General features: G+C 44.0%; 1 protein-coding gene across 1 annotated transcript in view; it reads left to right on the top strand.

Annotated features, from left to right (window-relative positions):
- Nucleotides 1–208: 208 nt before the first annotated feature.
- The window catches only part of SPTB (spectrin beta, erythrocytic), a 134,010-nt gene continuing 111,073 nt past the window's right edge, over nt 209–23,145 (top strand). Inside the window, exon 1 of the mRNA XM_054449862.2 lies at nt 209–413. The gene's annotated coding sequence lies outside the window, so the exon portion shown is untranslated. The remainder of the gene's footprint in view (nt 414–23,145) is intronic.

The following is a 23,145-nucleotide window of genomic DNA, read 5'->3' as shown; positions in this document are numbered from 1 at the left end:
TAGGGGCAGTGAACGACGATGGGGGCGCCCCAGGCTCAGCGGCGGGCGGGGAGGCAGAGGCGGGTTCCAGGAGACCGGCTGAGGCCCGGCAGGTGCCCCCAGGCGCGGAGGCTGATTGGCAGGTGCGTGAGTGGGTGGGGAAGGCGGGGGCTGGGCCTGGCGCTGCGGGAGGCTGCGGCCCCGCCTCCCCGCCCCCGCCGCGGGACTATCTGGTCCCGGCAGCAGCGATGTCCCCCGGCAGGAATGTCCCTCCTCAGATAATGTTATTTATATCTCTGGGCGGGTCCGCGGCTCGGCAGCACCAGGCGCCCGGCGGCCGCTGTGCCAGGAGCCCCGCGCTGCCCTCCTCCCCCTGCGCCGCCGCCGCCGCCACCCCCGGGCTCGGGGTGGCCCGCGCTTCAGTCCCAGGGCAGGTGAGTCACAGGAGGGCCCGGCGGCCAAGGGAGCTGGGTGCGGGTGCGCAAGGCTGCGACGCGCGGCGCCAGCTCAGAGGAGCGCTGGGCCCAGGGGGCGCCTGACGCGCAGGGCCCAGAGGACCGGGTGGGAGTCCAGCCCCGGTTGTCGGGCGTGGGGTGGGAGGGGTGCGGGGCCCGGGAGGCCCGGCAGCTGCGGCAAAGATCATCCCGGGATGCGGGAACGCGCGCGGGCGGCCGAGGCACTTGGTGCTAGCTTTGGAGAGCGGGATCCCGGAGAGTCCGTCACCCCGGGGCGCAGGGAGAGGGTGACGGGGGTGCGTGTTCTCGTCCGCCTTCTCCAGGACCCCGGCCTGGGAGCGAAGGGGATTGCGCCTCTAGCCCGTCCGACCGCCGCACTGCTCTCTCTACCTTTTTCTATCCGGCTTCTCAGCCTTGTGGCCGTTCATATCCCTCTTCTGGGGAACTTGGCTGCGCTCTCCTCGGGCCACCCAGCGCCCAGGCAGGAAGGACAGGTGAGGGCAGCAGAGGGGGCCGGGCCTCCGGGCGCTGGGAACCACCCAGAGAGTGACCCCGTGTAGACCGAGGGAGGAAAGATCCTAGTGCCCCAAGCCATACTTCAAGGACCCCTAGTCTTCCTCTCCCAAAGAGTTCCTCTCTTCCTCTAAGCTTCTCCAGGCTACTCTACCCTCACCCTCCTCTCCAGTTTCCCCTCTTCCTCTAACTTGGTCTTGAGAAATAGCAGAAAGTGGGAGAAATAACAGAAGCTGTAAAACAATCCCCAACTCCCACCAACTCATCCGTACTTCCCAGGCTGGGGAAGCAGCTGCAGGGCTGGAGTACTGTTTCCCTGACAACGAGCTTCAGGTAGGGCCTTGAGTTATAGCCTATTAATATCCAAACCACTGTTTTCAGTGAGCAATTAGAGGCGCCAGCCAGGAGTAAGGAAAATGAAAAGAAGCCACTGTTTTTTGTACCTCTAAATTTTAGATGCATCAGATTGGGGGGTGGGGTGGGGGGATATAGTGACAGTCTTTTTGTACTGAGAATTTCTGTGGGGAGAGACTAGGCTGTCACCTCCAGGTAGGAGGCAGTCATGCAAAACCCCTGCCTGGAGGTAGTCACGATCCGTATTTTACTTTCTAAGGAAAGAGATTCAGGCGGTTCCCTAATGAGAGGAGTCTGCGAATCAAAGATTTTTAGGCACAGCTCAACTGTCCACTGTCCTATCCTTAGCTTCCCAGATGGCTCTGAATTTTATTCTAGAATTCCCTCTTTGCCCACCCCTTCCCCCACTATAACCCAAGGCAGGTCATTTCTTATTTCAGGATCCAACTTTTATTCTTTTGCTCTGAGTCTCAGGTTCCAAAATGCAATTGAAAACACCTTTTTTTCCTAAGTGCAAAATGATTGTTAATGTATGCTGAATGTCCAGCACCTGACACAGCTAGGCCTGTGCTTGCCTGGAGGCTTGCAGGCTAGCCAGGAAAGGGAATGTTAAACTTACGTTGAAGAAGAGCCCACCAGCCTTGAAACCCACCAACTCCAGAGGTGGGTCATTTATAAAGAATTTTATCAAAAACTCTAGAGTAAAGCACCATTGAAAGACATAAACGCTCATGAAAATGTGGCTTTCAGACCCCTTAGCTGTTGCTCTTAGCTTTATCAGTGCCCCAGTGGCAATGATTGGGGATGAGCCAGTCCTATTAATCTTGAGTTCTGGGAAGACTCAGAGTCCACTCATGGAATTGTAAGCACCCAAGGACTCCCAGGCATCCAGGATGGGCCTTGTAGCACAGGCATATCAAGTTCTCCTGAGCGGCTTGCCCAGAGGAGAGTTGGGATACCACCTTTGGCTCTGATCAATACTTCTTCCAAGTGTTCTGAAGGTGTCCTATAGCAGAACGCCTGCTAGATGACTAGTTTTGGGGGTGAAGGTATGACAGGAGCAAGATTCCTACCTGGGATCACATTTGGCAAAATAAAAATGAGTATTTTAGGCAAGCTAGGTGTGAATGAAAGTTTTGAACTAAAGTCAAAGTTTGACAGGTCTGCTGCAGCTCTGGAAACAAACTGTTTTTGGTAAATAAAAATAATAATAGCTTTTATTTATTCTGTCTTTTATGGTGTTGTACCCAGTACTTGGATGGTAGTGGAACCTCAGTTAACCTTTGTTGAATGAATGAGGAAACCAACAAATGAATGCTCAGCGTTTTCTCTATATTATCCAATTTAATTGTCATGGTAACTCTATAAGGTAGCTCATATCAGCATTTTACAAGTCAGGAAACAGGTTCAGGAAGATTAAATAACTTGCCTCATATTACCCAGCTAATGAGAGATGGGTCCAGGATTCAAACTCAGTTTGTTTGGTTCTACCTTCTTTTTAAGGTTAGACACTCAGCAAGGAATATAGAGTACAAATTGGGAAGATTTGACTCTTTGTCTTCCAGCTTCATAATCTTCATTCCTAGGACCTCAGGTAATAGTTCTGCTCATATCAGAGGAGCTTAAAAAATATTATCTGAAGACAATATTGGGCATTTATTTGCTCAGAGGTTTTTAGCCTTACCCGTTATTTTCAGGTCATTGTTTCAAGGACAGAACTATAATTTTGGCAGGAGTCAAAGCATGGATTTTTTTTTTTTTAAAAGAACAGATTTTCCTTTCAGTCCTGGAAGTGGCCAGGAGGGCTTGATGATGCATAGGGACAGTGTGATAGGACAGAGGATGGCTATAAAAAATTCATGAGGCAAACACTATTGGAGAGGGAAGGGATTTTGGAGGTCACTGAACCCAACCTTCCATGTGCATACTTACTTGAAGGCAAGACCTAACTGAATGTACCTGATCATTGATGTGTAGCTATGGCACCCATACTTCTTATTACTCGAGTTCACTTCTTTTCTGTCTCACTCTCAAGGCCAATATGGTTTATTTCCTGAAGTTCTGCCTAACCAAACTACTGAGATTTTATTTCCTTTGGAGGAGATTATGAGAGGATGTGTTTTTAATATCTAGTACTTTTATTTTAGTGCAATCTTAAGGTATTGAGGATAAGCAGGAGAGAAGGCAGTCTCAGGCTTTAAACTCTAAACTGTTCTATAATCTCCTCCCATTGCTTGTAAGGTGTGCACATGTATACATTTTAAAACAATAGTTATACACATTACGATCTAGAGACAAGAAATCTTAAGTAATTATGTCCATTTTTGGGGGGCATGAGGAAGGACTTTAGAGAACTATTGAGACCGTCAGATACGTGTTTTAACCTAAACCCAATCACCAAATTGTTCTTGAAGAGCAGCACTTTAATTTCAAAATCAAACACAAAATTTTACTCTCTGCTCAAGACCTGAAAAGGTAGGAAACATGACCAGTGGGAGATTTAAAGTAGAGAGGGGGTTTCACCATGCTAGTCAGGCTGGTCTCAGGAGTTCGAGACCAGCCTGGCCAAACCTATCTCTACTAAAAATACAAAAATTAGCCAGGTGTGGTGGTGGGCACCTGTAATCCCAGCTACTCGGGAGGCTGAGACAGGAAAATTGCTCGAACCTGGGCGGTAGAGGTTGCAGTGAGCCGAGATCGCGCCACTGCACTCCAGCCTGGACGATAAAGCGAGACTGTGTCTCAAACAAACAAACAAAAAATTGATATAAAAAGCCAGGTATAGTGGCTTATGCCTATAATCCCAGCTACTTGGGAGGCTAAGGGAGGAGGATTGCTTGAGCCCGGGAGTTAGAGAGGCTGAACTATGATTGTGCCACTCTTCTCCAGCCTGGACAACAGAATGAGGTGCCATCTCTAATTCATGAATTAATTAAAAAGTGATTTAAAATATATTTCTTTGTTATGGAATTTTAAAATTACAGAATTTAAATAACCTCAGACCTACAGATTAACATTTATCAATGAACTTGGGAGGATCAAGAGTGAAAATAACTGTGCTATGTGGGCTGATGAGAAATTTGATTATATAATGAGGACTGGCAAGGAAGTTCATGGATACTGGGTTCTGAAACCATATGGATATCACGAGCCAAAAATGACTGTGGAAAGAAGAATTTTATCTTTGAAGTAGCTTGTATTGACTCAGTTGATTTTACCAGACATATCATAGGTTACTCCTCTGTTTTAGATAAGAAATCTGAGGAGGAAGAGTAGAGGCAGTGGTCTGTGTGCCAGAATCATCATGTGGCATTTGCTGGGTTTATCACAGAGATGCTTCCTTCTTCACCCCATTAGGTGAAGGTCACCTGTTTTGGAGATGGAGATAGTGATTGAGGAAGAGCGTAGGAGGCAGTCAGGAGAATTCACTGTCAGATTTGGCTCCGCTCACGGATTGCCAACTCCCCTTGGTAAATATTTAGAAAATGCCATAGTGTGTTTCCCTCTGTTGCTGCCTGTATTTCTTAATTCACAGCCAAGTGATCAAAATTCTTCCATTTTCAGCCAGCCTCAGCTGAATATCAAACCACCAGGGGATCCCTAGCCTTTATAGCTCACGTAGTCTTAGAGGTGGTCATAGACAGAAAATGCTTCCTTAATGAATTGTCTGGCTAGCTTATCAAATTCCCAGACCACCTTTCATTTTTCTCTTTCCTTTTTCCTGGTTGCAGGAAATATTACAAAGCCCTCTTCTTCCTACCTCAGCAGGTGCTTCTCAGGCTTTGCCATAATGTTTTATTTCCACATCATACCTGTGCAGACCTGGCTGAGGGTAGAATTACAAGGGCAATTAAAACTCAGACATATATCATGTGAGCAGTGGGGGCAAAAGTGGGCTTCCTTTCTTTCATTTGAATGTTGTAAATTTAGCAAGTGAAAAGGCACAGGACTAGAAAAAAAATAGGCTTTGCGTTGAACCAGGCTCAGATCATCCAGGATATTTGTGAAGAGAATAACAGGGCACCTTGACAGCTAAAGAACAATAATTGCTTTGAATTATAGTCAATTTAGGAGTTTCCACCATTGTGAAAAGGAGAAGAAACTTGAATAATTCAAAAAATGAATACTTTGAAAATATTTTCCATTTGTACCAGACTTAAATATGGCATGTCTCATTTGAGAATGTACAGCAATTCAAATAAAACAGAGCATACTTTAAAGGCATAAATTATGTGGACCAGAAAGAAGTCTGTAACCTTATTCTGTCCCTCTTTCGAGTCCCAGCCTGTTTCTAGAAGAACCCTAGGAGTGGTCAATTAGCTTCATCTTCCAGCATATTTCCAGAAGGGCGGAAAAGCAAGAAAACCCCTTCATAATACTGACTTCGAGTCATAAGTCATAGAGAGTTAGAGGTAGAAAGGCCCGAGAAAGAATTGAGAGGTATTCAAAAAGAGCAGACATTGGGTGTCTACCACGTGTCTTACACTGTTATGTGCTGAAGACACACAAAGAGATCAGATGGAGAATCACTGATCTGGTGCGAAAATGGCCTTGCAAACAAGCAGTGATTCAATAGGATGCCTGAGAGAGAGGGTGTACAGGAGGAAACATCTCATTCAGGTTGGGGAAATGAGAAGACCTTTGAAAGTGCCTAGGATTTCCATAATGGAAGAAGGGAGGATGAGGGGGCCTGCGAGTGGGGGTTTAGGCAATTGCCCAGCACAGACAATAAAGCATGATTAGATTAGGGGATGAAGCGTAGTTCCACATGGCAGAAGTGTGACCAGAAAGGTGGTTGGGGCTCAGCCTGTGAAGAAGTTTGAGCCACTGGAAGTTTTTAAGTCATAAAGGGGTGTGATGAAATCTTTGTTGACAAAGCTCACCAGTGGCGGTGAAGAGAAAGTGAATTAGATCCCAGCCAGTACAAGATGATGATCACAGATAACTATAGTCCACTCAATTTTCAGCATGCCTTTGTCTCCACATCATCTTATTTTATCTTATGATGAGCATGTGAAGGGAAGATCTGATTATTCCTGGTTTCCAGTTACAAAACAGGATTAGAAATGTACATTTATATACTCAAGGTCCCTCTAGTAGTTTATTCCAAAACCTGACTTTGACCCAGTTGCCTAGTTCTGAGGCTGGGGCTGTTTCCAGGTCTTCTCAGTGGAGTAATTGAATATTCTGGGCCTTCTGGTTGAGACCGCGGTTGCTTTTTTTCTTCAGCAGAATATTCCACATAAGTTCCTTGGTTCTGGAGAGAAGACATTTGTTAATGGTATTACCCTTTACCATAGCCACAGAACCTCAAGAATGGCCCTCCAGAGTATGCACAGATGATGTTCCAAAGCATGAATTAATGGATTCTCAGTAGCATGCTATAGATGAATGAAGGGTTCATCTGCCTGTTAATTGATGTTTTGGCTTTTTCATTCCTTTACCCCAAATTTACTGGGCATTATTGTGCTTATGCTTCATTTTGGACTTCAGCAGCCGCTTTTTGTCCAGTGATCTTGAGGGCCTTGATTTGTATGTCAGTCTTCAACAAATATTTACTGAGTTCTCGTTTAATTTGCCAGACATGCTGTAGGCCCAGGGAATGTAACAGTGAATGTGGCAAAAATGTCTGTTGTCATAGAGTGCACATTGTAGTTGAGGGAGAGAGGAACTAAATGACAAGCAACAGACAAAAATATATATTGTAATTTCAATTGCTGAAAAGAAAAATAAAGCAATATGAAGGGAAAGAAGGGTGGTTCTACTATTTCAGGTAGGGTGGTTGGGAAAACACTATCTGATGGGGCTTGATTTGGGCTGGGACTCAAATGAAGTGGGGAGAGAGGCATGGGATGTTTGGGAGAAGAGATTGAGGTTGAGTGGTAGTCTGTTCTCACACTGCTAATAAAGACATACCAGAGACTGGGTAATTTATAAAGGAAAGAGGTTTAATTGAATCACAGTTCAGCATGGCTGGGGATGCCTCACAATCATGGCAGAAGGCAAAGGAGGAGCAAAGGCATGTCATACACGGTGACAGGCAAGAGAGTGTGTGCAGGGGAACTGCCCTTTATAAAACCATCAGATCTCATGAGACTTATTCACTATCATGAGAACAGCACAGGAAAACCCACCCCCGTGATTCAGTTACCTCCCACCAGGTCCCTCCCACGACATGTGGGGATTATGGGAGCCGCAATTCAAGATGAGATTTGGGTGGGGATGAGATTTGGGTGGGGACACAGACAAACCATACCAAGTGGGAAGCCCCCAACGTGGGGCCACTGCTGTGTCCAAGCAATGGCAAAGAGGCCAGTGTGGCCTGAGTGCAGGGTGTCATGGGGAGAGCTGACCACAGTGCTGGAGAGAAAACCGGGTCTTGATGGTACAGGCTTTGTGACCTTTGAGTTTTAGCCCAAGTGTCATAGGAAGCCACTGGAAGTTGTGGGCAGGGGAGTGACTTGTTCGGATTTGTGTCTCAAGCGGATCTTTCTGGCTGCCCTAAAGAGGATTGATTGTGGGGCACAAGAGTGGAGGCAAGGAGTCCCATGAAAGCTACTGTGGTGGTTCAGGACTGAGAGGATGGATCAGGATGATAGTGCTGGTGAGATGCAGTTGGGTTCTGAGTGTAGAGATTATAAGATTTGGATATAGAGGATGAGAGAAAAAGAATAAGATGATTCCATTGTTTTTGGCCTGAACAACTGGATGAACAAAAAGGCCATTTACTGAGATGGTGATGTATTTTATCAAATGTACCATGGGCTATTTTTTTTTTTATTTCTGTTTTTGTCAGGGTGTTGACTTGGAATAGTCTCGGCAGACTTTTCATTTAAATACACCAAAAAGGAGATGTTTTTATTTTGGGATGATTCATGACATCTGTTTGAAGTGAAGCCTTAGATGTGCTGTGTACTTTGTACTGTTACTTTTAGATCAGTCCCATAACGTTTATACTGTGTGATGGAGATTAAGATATGGGAGAAACAAGATTGAAATATATTTCACTTTATTTTTAGAAATGTTTTGAATTGGCTGGTTAAAGCCTAAATATTTTTTGATGCTTCCTGGTTGTCATATTTAAAAAACTTTTTAAATTATAAAATAAATTCATGTACATGGTTAAAACATATATCCATATTATACAAGGGTATACAATGAAGAGTAAAAGTCTTCTCCTAACTTCAGCCCTATTTCTAAGAAGGTACCACTGTCAACAGTTTCTGTGTATGCTTTGAGAAGAATCCCATTCATGTTCAAGCATTTGGCCTGATAACATTTTAAAGTCATAGCTTTAAGCTAGCAGCACCGCGTGTTTTGTTTCAGATTTAGTAGGCTTTGTAGTCACCTTGGTAGCCCTCAAGTTGAGCGACCTGGAGTCCACTTTCTATCAACTAAGGATCTCCCTCTCCAAACCATCCCACACTGAACCACTGTTTTCATCATATAACACCCCTTCTCAAAAGCCACCCGTGGTTCTTCTCTGGGTAGAGGTAGAAATCCAGACTCATAAAGTTGGCTTTTAAGAGCCATTGTATTCTGGCACCAGTCTTTTTTTCTACTCTTTTACCACTTTCCATCACAAACCCTCTACTTAAACTAAGTTTGTCCACTTCTGCTTACTGAGTCCTGAACATTTCTCCCAGATTTGGAGTGTTTTCTATCAGAACCTGGGTTCAAGGCTGTGTCTTCTTCCTGGAACATTCCACTTCACAGTAATCTCTCCCTTCTTCAAACTTGCTAAATTAGGGCTAGATACATGCACCCTATTTGAACATAATCACAAATTCTTTTATTATTATTAACTTTCCTTGTATCTGTGTATTATTTGCTCAAATATATGTGACATAAATTTTACCATTTCAACCATTTTTAAGTGTACATACAGTTCAGTGGCATAAGCACATTCACATTGCTGTGCAGCCATCACCATCATCCCTCCCCATCATCATGAAAAAGGTGGACTTTTTTCATCTTCCAAAACGCAAGCACTGTGTCCACTAAACACTAACTCTCCATTCCCTCTCCCTCCATCTATCTATAGACACTTGGGTTGCTTCTACTCTTGCCTATTGTGAATAATGCTGCTGTGAACATGGGTGGGCAGATATCTCCTTGAGACCTTGCTTTCACTTCTTTTGGACATATACCTCTATGTGAAATTGTGGGATCACATAGTAATTCTATTTATAATCTTTTAAGGAACCCGTCCATGCAATTTTAATATTTCCCCTTGGTATTTAACATCTCCAAAGGAAAGGGAAAAATTTATTAACATCCTCATTTTGGGGGCCAAACTGAACTTGAGAAGTGTTTATTTCAGAACACTGTCTTTGGGTGATAGTTCGTCATCAAAGTTCTTGAATTTGTTCATTTATTAGTGTGCCTATTTTTAGATTGTAGACTTTTAGAGGACAGGCAGGAGATGTTTAATTTGCTTTGTAGAGCATGTAGCCCAAGCTCAGGTGGGGAAGGGTGTAAATATTATGCAATGTTTTATTTCAGCTAAAAAATCTCCTTGAGCTAGATGACAAGAGTCTGGGTTGCTTCCAGCTCCTTTTCTCTTGCTGTTTGCCCTTGGGAAAAGAACTTCCTCCATCTCTGACTTTTTTTTCAGGGCTTTTTGTGTGTGTGATTTTGATGGTGCCTTAACATTTATTACTATCCTTAAAATTTTCCTTGTGGATTCGTCTGTAAAACTTACATGTTGCCTTCTGTTTGTAACCTTGCCTGACAGCCCCTCTTCCTTACCAGGTCCTGGGGGTAACGCTGATTGCTTCCTCCTTGTATTTTTACAGTACCCTTTTCATTCCTTTCTTACAGGTGGATCATCTTGTTTTGTAATTGTCCACTTGCCTTCTACACTGTTAGTTCAAGCTTCTTGCAATGGGGAACTGAGTCTCACGCTTAAAAACAAAACAAAACAAAACAAAACCTCAGCACCTAGAGCCATGCTTTATACACGGAGGGGAGTGTCTCAGAAATATTTGTTGATTAAAAAATTAGGCTGGACACGTCAGCTCACGCCTATAATCCCAGCACTTTAGGAGGCTGAGGTGGGCAGATCGCTTGAACCCAGGAGTTTGAGACCAGGCTGGGCAACATAGCAAGACCTGTCTCTACAAAAATTAAAAAAAAAAAAAAAAAGCTGGGCATCGTGGCATGTGCCTGTAGTTCCAGCTACTCAGGAGGCTAAGGTGGGAGAATCACGTGAGCCCAGGAAGTTGAGGCTGCAGTGAGCCGTGATTGTGCCACTACATTCCAGCCTGGGTGACAGAGTGAGACCCTGTCTCAAAAAAAAAAAAAAATTTTTAAAATCTGACCAAGCACAGTGGCTCACACCTGTAGTCCCAGCTGTTTAGGAGGCTGAGGCCAGAGGATTGCTTGAGCCCAGGAGTTCAAGGCTGCAGTGAGCTACGATCATGCCACTGAACTCCAGCCTGGACTACAAAGTGAGACCCCATCTGAAAATAAATAATTAAAAATTTAAAAAAGAATAAAGAATCATGTGGCCAGTTAGCTCAGTTGGTTAGAGTGTGGAGCTCATAAAAAATTAAAGAATGAATGTTTGAAATTACACGTAACTAAGTTCATATAATTTTAACTTGGATACAAGGCATTGTTATGCTAATGAGTTTATTATAACAATAAGTCAACATTTATTGAGAAAGTTATGTGGTAAGCACTATGCTGAGAGTTTTCATGTGTATTTATTATTTACAATCAGACTTGGAAAAGTTAACTTACCCATGAATACCCACTGAGTAAGGTAATAGCTGGACTTGAACCCATGTGTGTCCAATATGAACACTGTGCCTGCTCATATTGGGGTGGAAGCCAACACTACATGACTCTTTATTCTCAGCGTTTCTTTTTTTTTTTTTAATCCTGCATCTTTAATGGTTTGAAATTACAGAGGTAATTAGTTGCATACCTTTATATATTGCTTTATATTTGCAATGACTAAACCTAATAGACTTGAATCCCCTTATTAGCTTTTAATAAATAATTAATGTTCTGAATCCTACTTCCAATGTAGTTATTTGACATCTGAGGATGGAGATGCTAATTAGTACTGCACAATATACCCACTCTCATAAGGCAGCTGTACCAAAACCACTTTAGAGAAGGTCAGAATTATTGTGAAATGCAATAGCCTCCTTCCAGACCCAAGGTTTCCAACTTCTCCACAACATTTGACCACTCTCCCATTGAACCTCTGTCCTCTCTGGGCTTCTGTGACCTGGGCCCTCCTTTTTTCCCTCCTAGCTTGTTTACCACTGCTGCTGCATTTGTTGTTGTTCCTTCCTCTCTGCCAGCTTTTACTTTTTGGGATTGCCAATAGGTCTGAATCCTTATCTCTAGTCTGACCTCCTCCTCAGTCCCAGATCAGCTTCACAGCAGTCTGCTGCTGTCTTTATTTGCTTCTGTAGAGATGTCTCAAGCTCACCATGTCATCCTGGGACTTCTCGCCTACCTTCTTCACCCCACATCTGCTTTTCTGCCTTGTTCTTTTTTATAGCTAGGTTCATGTTGTCACCATCCCCCCAAGTAAGACTCTCACACCATTTTTGGTCTTTCTTCCCCGCCCCCCCCCCCCCAATACTTCCACAGCTGCTTGGCTGCTTGTTTTTCCTCTAAAATTTTCAAATTAGTTTCTTTCTTTTAATTTCCACTGTCACTATTCTTATGTTTGAATAATAATTGGACTTTAGGCCTTCAATCTCTACCTTTCTAACCCATCCCACACCCTGACCTCAGAATTATTTTTAAAAACCTAAGTCTGACTGAGTCATTGTACTGCTTTAAAACCCTCAATGGTTCCCCATTGCCCCAGAATAAAGTGTAAAGGGGCAGGCACGGGCCTCCACAATCTGTTCTGACCTCTCTTCCTAGCTTCATTCCTTCTCCATTACCTTGCCTTGGATGCTTGTGACTTGCTCAACTTCAGGCTCATTTTCCTGCCTCCATGACTTTGCTGCCACTTTTTCTATGCCTAGAATCTTTCTTCTCTTTCCTCAGCCGTGAACTCTTCTTTATTTTTTTTTTTTTTTGAGACAGGGTCACCCTGTTGCCCAGGCTGGAGGGCTGGAGTACAGTGGCATGATCTCGGCTTACTACAGCCTCCACCTTCTGGGTTCAAGTGATTCTCCTGAGTAGCTGGGATTACAGGTGCCCACCACCATGCCCGGGTAGTTTTTGTATTTTTAGTAGAGACGGGGTTTCGCCATGTTGGCCAGGCTGGTCTCGAACTCCTGACCTCAGGTGATGTGCCCGCCTCGGTCTCCCAAAGTGCTGGGATTACAGGCATAAGCCTCTGCACCCAGCACAGCCATGAACTCTTACACATATATGCCTTAAGACCCCCATCAGCTATAACCCCTTTTTGAAGCTCTCCTGAAACTTCTTTCCCTCTTCTGTGACCCCAGAAGACACACATTCCTCTTTTGCTGTCCACACTGTAGCCTGGCTGGTCATGGACAGGTCTGACTCACCTCTAGATTATGAGTTCCTTGAGGAAGAGACGGTGTCTGATGTCCCTGGGGACACTCGTGCCCAACTCAGGGCCTGGCTTACGTGCAGTGCTCAAGAAACAAGTTGAATTGGGTGATAGAGGGAGGTTTCAAGAATATTAGGCACTGTAAATAATCCAGAAATTAATGACCTATAGAAGATTATGAAGAGGGGCTAATGGAAGACACTATGGATGGGATAGAGGTGAGGAGGGAAGAGGATTGCTTTGGACTTGAGTGGAGGCTGTCTTCCACCTCTATATTCTCCACTGTTTCCCATTTATCGGAGGAACAAGTAACGGCTGATTTTAACTTACATCGTCAGATATGTCTATTGCTAGAAAAATTTATTCATCCAGAATACAGTCACTCCCACCTCATTTTTCAGTGAATGTTTGAAGCTGACCCTCAGAATGCAGCTATGAAAGGCTCTTTGAGTGGGCGTTTCAGATCCATGGACACAAGATTTGTTTCATAACAATAAAGAGTTAAGAAAAGCACTTCAGAAAAAAAAGACTGAAAATTCCTGTATAGAGGTTTTATTTTTCTGGATACAGTTAATCTGTTTATTGTTTGTCCTTAAGGCATGTCAAAGTAGGAACTACCTTGTAATATATTACAGTATTTTTTGGTTGGCTTGTTCTGCCCTCATTTCTGCCTTACCCAGACAAAAAGTGAGCCTCACCAATGGCTGGACTCACCCGAATTCTGCTTGCTCAGGCCTCTGAGCATGTTTTGTTCCTTTCAACAAAACTCTCTGTCATGGATGCACTCCCACTGCAATCCAGCCGCTCTCTTCTCCTGACTCGTCCTGCACCCAGTGACTGATAGGAGCTGGTATTTAACTTCCAGAGGCGGTGAGTGGAGCTACGAGGCCTCTGAGTATGTGGTGGGGTCTGAGATGAGCTGATAAGCGGAAGGCCCTCAAAGGCCTTGGCAAGATGTACCCGGGATAAAGAAGGGCAGGGGACAAAGTTAGGCCTTGTGAGGGGGACCTAAGGGCAGCGAGACAGAGGAACGGACTCAGCCAAGACAACTGAAGACCCCATTGAGCTCTGACGGGTATCTTGAGGCCAGCGATAAGCAGACAACAGTCAGCAAACTCGATGGAGAGCTGACAGTGAGGGTGGGATAAACAACTAGCAGCTTCTAGAAGCTCTGGAATGTCATGAATGCCAGTGATCATCACCCCATCTCAAGGATGACTAGGTGCCATAGTGAAGGTCACCAGTAGGCTGACTACTAGTTAGTGGCCTCACTGCATGCTCTTCGAGTGAACAGTCTTATTCATTTCATAGATGTTTTACTTTGTGGTGTTTTAGCCACACCATGGTCTCTGTTTTTCTCATTTAAAATCCAGGCTGCTGCTTGTAGAGTCAGTAGAGCAGGCTCTGCCTTTCTCTGCAAGGTGGGTGTTTGCATTCTGTAACCGCTTTCTGGAACTATTGGGAAATCTTGATGCCCAAATGTTCAACCTAAAGTTGACACAGGAGGGTTCTTCACTGTGTGAAGCGACGGGAGGAATGAAGGTGTTTGCAGGTTCGGGGAGTGAAGTAAGATGGTAGAATCAAAGCAGCTGCTCTGGGAGAGGAAGCCAGTACCCTCTGCAAGGCAGAGACCTATACCTGTGAGGGCAAACTGGGTCATTTGCATTTCAAAGCTGTGCGAAGTCACTTTGCCCAGGAGACTGAAAGAGTACTCCTTGGATCCAGGCTAGCCAGGCCCTTCTTACCATGGTCGCTGGTGAGCCCAGTGGGTGCATGGTAGAGCTGGTACTCAGTACGGTGTCCTCAATGTAGCAACTCCATTGGCAGCCTTGGTTTAGCTGCTCTCACTGCATCTGACCCAGAAAACGCTCAGAAAATGACTGCAGTGAAACGCATCTTCAAGGTGAAGCTTTCAGTCCAGGTGGGGGAGGGATGTGGAGTTGATACCAAGGGTTCAGTACTTCTAAATATGCTGGGAGTGAGCTTTGTTTATGCTGTGACCCAGAGGAAGTCACTTTACATTTCACCCTGCTTCTACCAGTGTAGAGTGCCTTCTGCTTGTTTTGCATAAGCTGTGTGCCTCCTCTGCAGAAGAGGCACAGAATGAATTGGGAGCTATAAAACTCCTGGCAGTCATAATTCTTTGTGAGCAGCAGAGTCTGGTGAGCAGTGTATTTGGTTGGCAAGTGATCATTACAGTCTATACTTGGTTTCTCTGTCTGTAAGACGGTGGGAATGTTTTCTCACTGAAATGTGAAGAGGGTCAAAATGAAATCGTGTTTACATTGTCCTTTCTCTAAGACCTGATGCTTAAAGCATCAAGACTTATCAAAGAGAGATGTTCTATAGATAAAATCTACTCCAAGCATCTTGTAAACATTATCTAATGGAAATTGTCCCTGAAGAGCATCTTGTTCAGCTCCCTTATTTTACCAATAAAGGAGATCCAGAGGGGAGTGATTGGCATGAGCTTGCATAGTCAGTGCAGGACTCTTGAGTGAAACCCTGGTCTCCTGATCCGTGGCCCAGACCTTCTTTCCTGCCTGTATCTCTCCTTCCCTCTCCTTCTTCATCTTCTATAACTTTTTAAAACCCAGTTTTTAGAAATTATAACATGAATATGTTATTTTTACCCAGGGTAAAAATAATTCAAACAGTACCAAAGAGTATAAATGGCACTCCTAGACTTATTACTGCAGAAGAGGCACAGGTAACAACTATTAACAATTTCTTGTCTATGCTCTAGAGATTTTCCAGGCACATATAGACATATACACATAGATACAGATATGTGTTTGTATAGGTATATATATGTATCTATGTGTATGCTGTGGTCATTTATTTTTTCATACTACATTGTAACTTGTCCTTTTGACTTAATGATGAAACACCTTGTACGTCTTTCCATATTAGGACATAGAGGTTGACCTCTTTCATTTTTCTGTTTTTGAGATGGGGTCTTGCTCTGTTGCCCAGGCTGAAACGCAGTGATGCAATCATAGCTCACTGCATCCCTGAACTCCTGGGCTCAAGTGATTTTTCTGCCTCAGCCTCTTATGTAGCTAGGACTACAGGCATGCACCACCACACCTGGCCTTTTTTTTTTTTAAGAGATGAAGTCTCACTGTGTTGCCCAGGCTTGTCTTGAACTCCTGGGCTCAAGTGATCCTCCCGCCTTGGCCTCCCAAAGTGTTGGGATTACAGGCATGAGCCACCATGCCTGGCCTGACCTATTTCATTCTTATCAGCTGTGTAATATCTTATGTTCCTTCTATTTCTTCATGTTGAGTTTCAGAATTATAAGCAGCATCATGGAATTTGAGTCCTGAATTCATGATGCCAAAGTAATAATATGAGAAATCTGAGACTCTGCTTCTATTTGCTGATGCTATGTACTTAAGGGCCCCTGTCATATGCCAGCTGCCATACTAGGGCTTCAAATACCTTCACTCATTTAATTTTCACAATAGTCCATTCAGTGTGATATTGTAATTGCCATTTTACTGAAGAGGAGGCTATGGCTAGTCAAGCGAAATTTGCTTTAATTCACACAGTCAATTAAGTGCCTGACTTCAGATTTGTACCCAGATCTATTTGACCCAAAAGCCGATGCTATTCTCACTGTCTGAAATCTAGGACACTAGGGAGAATGGTTATGGTGAATTGAAACCAAGCATTTTTTAATGGCTTTCAAGTTTGGCTAGTTAAGACCTAGAATCTACTATGTGCACAGCAATGACATGGAGGACCAAGTAGCAGTGGAGCAGAGACAGAAATGATGCAGGGAGGTGGGGACAAGAAGCGGCTGCTCCTCAGGACATGTTATTGTCTGTTATATGCCAGGCTGTGTGGAAAGCAAAGAGGTCATTGGCTAAGGCACAGTTCTCTGCTCTTGAGAGGTTTGTAGCATGACACAAAGTGGAGCCAGGTAGGTGCCATTGTGGGGCTGGCTGCAGAATGCTCCAGGGTCTACACAAACTTGTTTAACTCATGGCCTGTGGGCTGCATATGGCCCAGGGCAACTTTGAATGTGGCCCAACATAAATTCATAAACTTTTAAAAAACGTTATGAGAATCTTTTGCAATTTTTTTGTTTTGTTTTAGCTCATCAGCTATCATTAGTGTTAGTGTATTTTATGTGTAGCCCAAGACAATTATTCCAGTCCAGCCCAGGAAAGCCAAAAGATTGGACACCCCTGGTCTACAAGAAGCCAAGATTTGTTTCGACCAGGGACCCAGATCTTGGGGCACCATCAAAACTTTCTAACAGGGGAGTGACATACAACCAGCTATGTTTTAGGACACCCTGCAGAAATATAACAAAGGACTCAAGAGGGTCTAAACCAGGGCAGTAGGAATGGAAGGGAGGTGGTGAATTCAAGAGCTTCTAAGAAGTCAGAGTATCTGTACTTTCTATGTGAGGTAGGATCCAGCGTCAGTATTTTCAGGCCCTACCATGTAAAGGACCAGAGATATTCAAATTTGCCAATATCCCATATTAAATATCTTGGGGTGTGGTTTTTTTGTTGTTGTTTATTTGTTTTAGCTTTTTGTTTGTTTTGTGACAGAGTCTCACTGCAACCTCCGCCTCCTGCATTCAGGCGATTCTCCTGCCTCAGCCTCTCTAGTAGCTGGGATTACAGGCGCCGACCACCACGCCCAGCTAATTTTTCATATTTTTAGTAGAGACGGGGTTTCACCATGTTGGCCAGGCTGGTCTTGAACTCCTGACCTCAGGTTATCTGCCCACCTCGGCCTCCCAAAGTGCTCGGATTACAGGTGGGAGGCACTGTGCCCAGGCCACCACCTTAAGTGCCAGTGGGCACAAAATTAAGATCATATAATCAAAATTAAGAATAATTCTAAAATCCTTTCAAATATTTCCAAGAACAAAAATGTTTTTACAGAGATGGGGTCTCACTATGTTACCCAGGCTAATAAAACATTTTTGTTCTCAGAAATATTTGAAAAGCTTTTAGAATTATTCTTAATTTTGATTATATAATCTTAATTTTGTACTTATAAGATAGTGTTTTTCAAGTCTTAAAGCATTTTTGCAGGTGCTTAAAAAACTTGTAGATGTGTGGTGCCCACTGGCACTTAAAGGGAGGGAGAGAACCGCTGAGTGTGGCTGGAGTTTTCTAGCTCAGGTACCTGGGAGGTTGCTGTTGCTAATTTACTGAGATTAAAGTCTTAAAAGAAAGAGGCACCCTGGGAGTAGGGAAGAGGTACAAAGAAAGAATTCAGTGTTAACTGTGTTAAGTGGGAAGCAGCTGCAGCGTGTTCTGTGGAGCTGCTGTAGCAAGTTGAGCCCAGGAGGGGCCGGGCTGGGGGTGTCGATTTGACAGCTCTCAGCACAGAAAGGGGAGAGGATCACATGAGAGAAGAGAAGAGAGGCCTTAACTTTGGGTAATGCCAACATTGAAGGGGTGGGTGGAGGAAGAGAATCTAGTAAATGTGATTGTGATATCACAGCACAATGAGGATGAAGAGCCAGGAGAATCCAAGGCCGTGGAAATCCAGCTTTGAGAAAAGGATGGTTAATCGTGTCTAACATTGGAAAGGAGCGCGTGAAGGCTGTTAGCCTTGGAAGAGGCTCAAGTGACCCTCAAGAAAGCAATTTTCGTGGAGGGATGAAACTCGATGATCAGGAACTACAGAGGAAAGCCGTGGCGAGGAGGAAAAGACAATGAATGCAGATTGCTTCTCTGAGAACTTGATGGTTTGAGAGAGAGGTCAAGAGAAGTTTTGTGCAGTGAATAACATGATTTTGAGGCCAAGAGGGTGGGGATTCCTTGGAAAGAAAGTGGGGATGCTGAGGTAGCTAGGGATGGAGAAAGGGTTGGTAGATGCTGGAAGTCATCAAGTGGGTGAGGGAGCCGGTCAGTGCAGCCACGCGTGTGCCCTGCTGTAGATGCACAGTATCATTTCGAGAACACTTCACATACAAAGAACCACGATAGGTGGCCCTGTGGCATTCCCCACTTATATAAGGCTTGAGTGTATGCTCTCAAGGGCAGGGACACTTTTTTTTTCTCCTTTATTTCTTCTAAAAAAAAAATGGGATACATGAACAGAACGTGCAGGTTTGTTACATAGGTATACGTGTGCCATGGTGGTTTGCTGCACCTATTGAACTGTCCTCTAAGTTCCCTCCCCTCACCCCCAACCCCCGATAGGCCTCGGTGTGTGTTGTTCCCCTCTCTGTGTCCATGTGTTCTCAATGTTCAATTCCTACTTATGAGTGAGAACATGCGGTGTTTGGTTTTTTCTTCCTGTGTTAGTTTGCTGAGGATGATGGCTTCCAGCTTCATCCATGTCCCTGCAAAGGACATGATCTCATTCCTTTTTATAGCTGCATAGTATTCCATGGTGTATATGTACCACATTTTCACGGGCATTTGGGTTGGTTCCATGTCTTTGCTGTTGTAAATAGTGCTGCAATAAACATACATGTGCATGTGTCTTTATAGAGGAATGATTTATATTCCTATAGGTATACACCCAGTAATGAGATTGCTGGGTCAAATGGTATTTCTGGTTCTAGATCCTTTAGGAATCGCCACACTGTCTTCCACAATGGTTGAACTAATTTACATTCCCACCAACGTCGTAAAAGTGTTCCTGTTTCTTCAGGGCAGGGACTTTTTGTTCAATGCTTGTTATTTGTGAATAGAGCAGTGTCTGGCACAGAGGGTGTGTTTCTTGACAGACTGATGAACTTATTGCACCTGTCCTAGAATGTCCTGAGGCAGGCTCGATCCTTTTTTCTGTTTTAGTGTCCTACTGTGGGATATATGACATATGGATTAGAATATAAGTCACACACGTGTAAGTTTTGAAGCATAGTTATAAAAAAAAACACAGACCTGGCTTCCACGCATGTGCGCCTACCTGGGTGCTCCTCCCCTTTTCTCAGAGCCCTGCCCTCTCAGGTCCTATTTCTCTTGGAAATGTGGACAACTGAGTTTTTACTGGGACTCCTCCTGTGCCTCTCAGTGCCCCATTCTGGGGCACCAGGATGTTCTGTAGAAGCAGGGAAAGAATATATGACGATCCTTTGGGGGAAACAAAGGGGCTCATTCAATGAGTGGGTGAAAGATGAGACTCCCGGTTGATGGTGATAAGAGGATCTTGTTTCCTGAAAGTTCTCTGGGTGTGAACACACTTTCTTTGCTTGGTTCATGTCACTGGGGGATTTCCTTCTTGCCCAGTGAACAGGAGGACTCTTTGCTAAGAAGTCCAGCTCCTGCCATCCCAAACTATTTTTGGGAAGGTCAGAAGCTCAAGGATCAGGCCATATTTGCTGCAATTCTCTTAGATTCTAGGGAGAAAAAGTATTTTATTCAGTTGGAAGCACCTGACTTCAAGTTTTAGGCAATTTTACCTTTTCTCATTGAGATGTGGTGGGAGATTTAACTTTTTATTCGCAGTCCTTTCAGAAACAATTTTTTTTTCTGATCACAAATGTAATACAAAATTTTACTAATGTAAAATATTACAGAAATACAGACCATAGAAAATGAAAGTTCTTCATCATCTACCTTTCTTAGCCCTTAGATAATCATTGACCATAATTTGATGCATATTCCTCCATATTCTTTTATACATATACTAATACTAATTATATATATAGAGAGAGAGAGAGAGAGAAAGAGAGAGAGAGTCTCCCTCTGTCACCTGGGCTCAAGTGATCCACCCACCTCAGCCTCCCAAATAACTAGGACCACAGATATGGACTACCACAGCTGGCTAATTTTTGAATTTTTAGTAGAGATGGGTTTTCTTATGTTGTCCAGACTGGTCTCAAACTCCTGAGCTCAAGCAATCTGCCTGCCTCAGTCTCCCAAAGTGCTGGGATTACAGGCATGAGCCACCACGGCTGGCCAATTGCTATTTATTTTTACAGAAAATTTTCTATAGTTTACATACTATTTAACAGCTTACCTTGTTTAACTTACCAATATATAAAGATCATCTTTCCGCATATGCATACCTGTAGACTTACCTCATTCAAAATTGTTCCACTATATTTCATGATATGGAAGAACCATATTTTATTTAACCAGTGTTATTTTGTTTTTTTCTTCTGAGACGGAGTCTCGCTCTGTCGCCCAGGCTAGAGTGTAGTGGTGCAATCTTGGCTCACTTCAACCTCCACCTCCCGGGTTCAAGCGATTCTCGTGCCTCAGCCTCTGGAGTAGCTGGGACTATAGGCGCGTGCCACCACGTCTGGCTAATTTTTTTGTGTAGAGATGGGGTTTCGCCATGTTGACCAGGCTGGTCTTGAACTCCTGACCTCAAGTGCTCCATCTGTCTCAACCTCCCAAAGTGCTGGGATTACAGGTGTAAGCCATGGCACCTGGCCTATTTAACCAATTTTAAAATGATGCCTGATTAGCTTGTTTCTGTTTTTTTATTTGGCTTTTGCTCTAACCAGTAATACAGAGCTATTTCTAAACTGCTAGAGGTGGATAGTCTGTTTAAGCTAATGGGGCTGGTAAAATAAGGCCTTTTTTACTGAGGAAAGGGAAGGCTGAGCCCCAAGATTCCCCTGATGCTCTCCTGACATCCTCTCCTAACAGGCAGACAGACCTTTCGTGTAGCCCAGGACATCACCTGCCCCTTCTCCCAGGCAGGGTCCAGGCACCAGCCTTTTATTAGGATGCATACTTAGACCAAATGCCACTGTCATTTGTTTGGCGTTTCCCCCTTCTTCCCTCCTTTCTTGTCTTCTTTTCCTTCCTTCCTTCCCTCCCTGCTTTCTCTTACTCACTTGGTGTCCAGTTGCAGCTTCTGCTGTCTCTCTCCTCTCTCCTTCCAGTCACCTGTGGGTGTCCAGGCTCTGCTCGCTTCCCTTCCCCACAGCAGGGCCTCCTACTGCTCCTGACTGTGATCTCATTTCATACCTGCTCGAACTTCTAGTTTCTCTAGATGGTGCCTTTCTTAGTCTCTGCTGCTTTCACCTATCATCTCTGCAAAATGTATTAAATCTACTGCTTTCCCAAGTACTTGCCCTACCCTTTAAAGGATTTAAATAAGAATCAAGCTTAACACCGCTGCTGCAGCAGCCTCTTTACTCCATGTTACCTAGCTCTTACCTGCACCCTCTGTTTACTGTACCGTGAGTAGTAAATTTCCGTTCCTCGTGAGGTGACTTCATTTGTAGTAGAAACTCCTGCCGTGTGGTGTGGCAGAGACTACATGCTTTGGCTACGGTCTGACCTGGCTTCAAATCCAGGTTCTAACACTTGCTAGCTGTGTGGCCACAGCAGGTAATTTAATCTTTCTGATCTTCATTTTCCTCCTCAGTAAAATAGGGAAGAATAAATAATACCCACCTTGCAGATAGGATTGTGCTATGCTGTGGATAAAAATGTGTGTCAGATGCCTGGCACATGACGGGTGAACAAAAATGCTAGCTACTGTTGTCATTATAGCTCAGTTTCTCTTTTGCAAATTTGTTGATTTTTAGCAGATCTCATTATGTGTTATAAGGGATCAAAGAAGTGATGTATCCAGGGTCCTATTAGAAATGGATCCCATAATGATTTACAGTTTTGAACATAAATATCTTTGCCAGCAGTTCCCATCTTTCTAGCAATAGTAAATAGAGTAATTAATAAAACAACAATTTAGAACAAGAACTTAGATATTTTCTTGAAGTCCCTTGTGCTAGAAATAATTTATATTTTTCAGAGAATGGCTGTTCCCATTCACCCCAAATGATTTCCAAAATCAGGATTTTTTTTTTTTTTTTTTTTTTTTTTGAGACAGTGTCTTGCTCTGTCGCCCAGGTTGGAGAGCAGTGGTATGATTATGGCTCACTGCAGCCTCAACTTCATGGGCTCAAGTGATCCTCCCACTTCAGCCAAGTAGCTGGGACTATAGATGCATACCACCATGCATGGCTAATTTTTAAATGTTTATAAAGATGAGGTCTCACCATATTGCCCAGGCTAGTCTCAAACTCCTGGGCTCAAGTGATATTCCCGCCTCGGCCTCCCAAAGTGTCAGGATTATAAGCGTGAGCCACTGTGTCTGGCCCGGGGTTGTTTTTTCTCTCCTAGATCCAGCAGTTCTGTTGGATGATGCTCTTTGTGGTTTCATTATTGCCACAAATATGCACCAAAGGCTTTCTAATCCAAGACTTGAGCAGTTCATTTGAGGGTTTGCTATAGATTAATTTGGCAATAGTTCTCTGGTACCCTCACTATCAAATTTGTGTATTGCAGTCACATGCTGCATTTTGGGGTTTCATACACAGCATTCTGGGGTTACTTGGTTTGGAGTCCAGTCTTTACTGGTTTCTAGTGCTAATCCCTCAAAGGGTTTCACAGGACC

This window comes from Pongo pygmaeus, chromosome 15 (genome assembly GCF_028885625.2).
Source record: "Pongo pygmaeus isolate AG05252 chromosome 15, NHGRI_mPonPyg2-v2.0_pri, whole genome shotgun sequence".
Taxonomy (NCBI): domain Eukaryota; kingdom Metazoa; phylum Chordata; class Mammalia; order Primates; family Hominidae; genus Pongo; species Pongo pygmaeus.
Note: the sequence above shows the minus strand (reverse complement) of the source record. Positions and strands in the feature narration are given on the sequence as shown.